Source organism: Moschus berezovskii, chromosome 22 (assembly GCF_049115385.1).
Source record: "Moschus berezovskii isolate FMDL1 chromosome 22, NW_MosBer_1.0, whole genome shotgun sequence".
Taxonomy (NCBI): domain Eukaryota; kingdom Metazoa; phylum Chordata; class Mammalia; order Artiodactyla; family Moschidae; genus Moschus; species Moschus berezovskii.
Window position 1 is genome coordinate 5,587,792 of NC_142481.1, and position 5,137 is coordinate 5,592,928.

Consider the following 5,137-nt stretch of genomic DNA (forward strand, 5'->3'; position numbering starts at 1 on the left):
GTTGTGTCTAGTCCTGTCACATCTTAGAGACATCAGTACGTGTTGAAAGACGTTCCTCTGAATCAACAAGTCAGAGGTCTGGGCTGAACCAGAACCCAGAGGTTATACTGACGCCAAAATCTTGGCTCTCTGTGCACAAATGCCAAACCGAAATACTTGAATTACAAACACAGAGACAGAGTTATGGAGGAGTAGGAGTGGCTTTATATATGTGCGAGGCTAAAAGGGAACATTTTAGGCCCCCTCCCTGGTGAGTAGGGAGAGGTTATATCATCTGCTAGGGATATATGCTAAGGATCAAGGCAGTAATAGTTTTGTATTCTTGTTTGTTCTGCAAAGGTTTAAAAGGATGGGGTTGGTGACAAGATTAAGTTGTGTGCAAGGTCTTAGGTGGTCTGGTCTCCTAATCAGTGCAGTGGTAAAGAATCACCTGCCAGTACAGGAGACTTGGTTTTGATTCCTGGGTTGGGAAGATTCCCTGGGGGAAGAAGTGGCAACCCATTTTGTGTCCATTGGGTCACAAGAGAGTTGGACACGATTGACCCGGCCCTTCTTTGGTTAGCAACTGTTCTGCCCTTTGGAACTCACAGAAGTTCATGGAGGCTGAAGTCCTGCCTATAAGAAATGGGAACCAAAAAGGCCTGTGTGCCTAAGAGCCCTGCTCTGCAGCCTTAATACTAGGAAAATATTTTCCATTTTGCCATTTCTATGGTGATCATGGAAAAATAAGTCTTTGCACAGCATCCTGGATATTATGTGTGTGATTAGACAGTAATGAAATATCATACTGATGTAACTAAATTATCACTTCATCTCCTCTTTTATCAGCTGTGCTCTGGTGAAGAAATAGCTGGTGAGAATAAGCCTTTCTTCATTAATAAAGTGAAAAAGCCATCAGTTGTTTTCTGTGCCCTGAGAAAGAAAGCTGCATGTGAACTGTCCATGTTCTGCATGCAGACAGTACACACGGATGTGGGCAGATGTGGTGTTACCTTAAAACGGTTTGGTCCAGACACCTGGGGGAAAGTCTTCATGAAATTCCAAGAGTAGATGTACTGAGGATTTAGCACATATGAAGTAGTAAACACAAACTGAACTGAATTATCCAAGAAATACTCAACATTGTTGGGAAAACAAAATTAAACACCAAAGTGAACGGGCCTGGAAATTATCATACTGAGAGGGTAGCACGCAGGAAGGTCAGGCGTCACCAAATGGAGGATGTAGGCTGCAAGTGTCAACGTTCTTTATCTTTCTCTAAGCGGCAGGAGGAGGAAACAAACTACCAGTGTCAGATATTTTTTCCTTCTCTATTCAAAATTTTAATTTTGTATAAGAGGTTTCCCTAAAAATTGTGTTGCTACGACGACACCAGATTCCACCCCAACTTTTCTCAAACCTTGAGCTAACCAATGCGTTTTTCTTATGGAAATGTTTTTATTAAGCTATGTTAATGAACTATGTATTTACCCTAGACTCTTTCTTCAAGTCAGTTCACTTAAGAGACTCAGAACCGGTAATGGTTCAACAAACCAGTATATTTTACTCATACAATTGTTCTCCTAATCTATGTTAATATAACTATTTATTTGCTTGGAAACCTGCCTTTCTTCAAGATTCATGTCAATCGTTTTATGGCCCAGGAAAACTCACCTTGTGCCAATGTTGTCTCAAAATGCATGTTGTGGGTGAGGGGCCTGGTGCCAAGCTCTGAGTTTTGAGACATTTCCTTTCTCCAATTACCCTTATGGCAGAAAGGTATAAGGAAGAGGAACTAAAAAGCCTCTTGATGAAAGTGAAAGAGGAGAGTGAAAAGGTTGGCTTGAAGCTCAACATTCAGAAAACGAAGATCATGGCATCTGGTCCCATCACTTCATGGGAAATAGATGGGAAAAGAGTGGAAACAGTGTCAGACTTTATTTTTTTGGGCTCCAAAATCACTGCGGATGCTGATTGCAGCCATGAAATTAAAAGACGCTTACTCCTTGGAAGGAAAGTTATAACCAACCTAGATAGTATATTAAAAAGCAGAGACATTACTTTGCCAACCAAGGTCAGTCTCGTCAAGGCTATGGTTTTTCCTGTGGTCATGTATGGATGTGAGAGTTGGACTGTGAAGAAAGCTGATCGCCGAAGATTTGATGCTTTTGAACTGCGGTGCTGGAGAAGACTCTTGAGAGTCTCTTGGACTGCAAGGAGATCCAACCAGTCCATTCTAAAGGAGATCAATCCTGGGTGCTCATTGGAAGGACTGATGCTAAAGCTGAAACTGCAATACTTTGGCCACCTCATGCGACGAGTTGACTCACTGGAAAAGACTCTGATGCTGGGAAGGATTGGGGGCAGGAGCAGAAGGGGACGACAGAGAATGAGATGGCTGGATGGCATCACCAACTTGATGGACATGAGTTTGAGTGAACTCCGGGAGTTGGTGATGGACAGGGAGGCCTGGCGTGCTGTGATTCATGGGGTCACGGAGAGTCGGACACGACTGAGCGACTGAACTGAACTGAGTAGCTATATAACATTCAGCTAAGTTGGTGATGGATAGGGAGGCCTGGCGTGCTGTGATTCATGGGGTCGCGGAGAGTCGGACACGACTGAGCGACTGAAGAAGAAGGACTAGCAGGGGGGGCACTCTTTCTGTCCCCTTCTGATGTCTATGTCAGAAACTTTGTTTATCTCTTTTATAGTTTAATAAAACTTTATTACACAAAAGCTCTGAGCGATCAAACCTCATCATTTGGCCCCGGATTGAATTCCTCTCCTCCAGATGCCAAGAATCCCAGAGTCTTTCATGGCTCAGCAACAACCTTTCAGTACTAAGTGTATAAGTCAGAGAAAGACAATGATTAGACATTACTTACATTTGGAATCTGAAAAAAGATACCAGTGAACTCATTTACAAAACAGAAACACCCGATTGTGTAGCACAGTGAGCTCTGCTCAGTTATGTGGCAGCCTGGATGGGACAGGAGTTTGGGGGAGAATGGATACATGCATATGTGTGGCTGAGTCCCTCGATTATCATTTATCCCGACCACTTAAAAGATCTGAAGCCTCTTGGGACCCAGCAGTACCCTACACCCGTACCCACCACACCCCCCAGTATAAATCCACCTCACCCTGCCTCGCCTTTGATCTTTTATTAAAATTTGAAAGGAGTAGAGTAGGTTCACAATGTTGTGTTAGTATCAGGCATAGAGCGAATTGACTGCGTTATATTTAAAAAAATTATTTAGAGAAAAATATCTTCCTTAATGAGAACTGCATTCTTTATAAAAAGTGTTTCTGTTTCATGATTGTGATGACATAGCTTCAAATACTTGAGAAAAACTTGTATAATAATATATATAATAGTTATATATATATAATTATATATTATATATATTTATATAATAATACATAGTTGTCAATATTTCCTCAATGTACCGGTGCCAGTGAAGTTGTTCAGTCGTGTCCGACTCTTTGCGATTCATGGACTGTAGCCTACCAGGCTCCTCCATCTATGGGATTTTCCAGGCAAGAGTACTGGAGTCGGTTGCCATTTCCTTCTCCAGGGGATATTCCTGACCAAGGAATCGAACCCAGGTCTCCCGCATTGCGGGAAGACGCTTTACTGAGTTACCAGGGAAGCCCAATGTAACGGAACGTCTAATTACTGTATGACCATTTGAGGGTAATTAGGCAATTTACTTTAAAAAAATTGTAATCTATTTTTCTCTTTTCTTTGTAGTCTGTTTGGAAGCACTGTCACACGTGAACAACAGAGTATAAAATACGTTTTCAGAAGACATTTGAATTTATTTTCACCAAAATTATCACCTATGCACTATTTGTAAATATTTCTGTGTATTAACTCAAGTCCTAAAGGAATTGTCTGTCTTCATAGTTGTAGGGTACCTACTATGTCCCGTCACTGTCTTATGTATGTGCATTTTCATGTTCTAAAAGTCTCAAAACAACCCACTCATTTGGATTTGTTAGAGTAAGGCACGGGAGAAATGTAAACTAAACATTAAATCTTGGTCACAACATGCGGACAGAAAAAATTACACTAAGGAAAAGCTATTGAAAAAACAAATAGGGTGGTGTGATTTGAAACAATAGCACTGAAACATTTATTGCCATATGTAAAACAGATGGCCAGTCGAAGTTTGATGTATGAAGCAGGACACCCAGAGGCAGTGCTCTGTGAAGACCTGGACAGATAGGGTGGGGAGGGAGGTGGGTTCAGAAAGGAGGGGACATATGTATGCCTATGGCCAATTCCTGTTGATGCAGAGCAAAAACCATCACAATATTGTAAAAAAAAAAAAAAGTTTTTAAGTATATCTAAGAATGAACAATGGAGCATATTACTTAATTCTATAATGTGACATCAAGACTTAAATATCCTCTGAACTTCCATTACCTAATAAATATTTCCGAACATTAATGTTCCTAATGTTCTTGCTGCTGTTGCTGCTGCTAAGTCACTTCAGTCGTGTCTGACTCTGTACGACCCCACAGACGGCAGCCCACCTGGCTCCACCGTCCCTGGGATTCTCCAGGCAAGAACACTGGAGTGGGTTGTCATTGCCTTCTCCATCCTTATGTTCTTAGGCTAGTGTAAAAATGTCATAGGCAATGGACAGTGAATAGCAATTTATCTGTCTAGTAGAATAGATTAATAGTAATTTATACCATCTTCAACACCATATAGAACAATAGAAAATATGTGTACAGCAGGAAAAGGAATGTAATAAATTCAAAGCACGAGTAAGTCTCACAGTGTTTTTTGATGTTTAACTACTGACATCTTTAGACTTTATTTGGTGCCATCTTGTTCCAGTGGGTGACTGCAAAGTAACAAGAACCGAAACGTTGGGGACTGAATATATGAAATTTCTAGTTTAGCAAACAAAAGTTCCCATCATATAGTGTGCCTTCTAAATTATTTCCAGGGCTTCCCTGGTGGCTCAGCAGTAAGGAATTCGCCTGCCAATGCAATAGACAAGGGACTGATAATTCCTGGTCTGGGAAATTCCCATATGCTGTAGAGCTCCTGACTCCATGAGCCACAATTATTCAGCCAACAGTAAGTAAGCAAAAAAAAATTTTTTTTCAGAATGCTCCAAGCTCCAAAAGACACGAA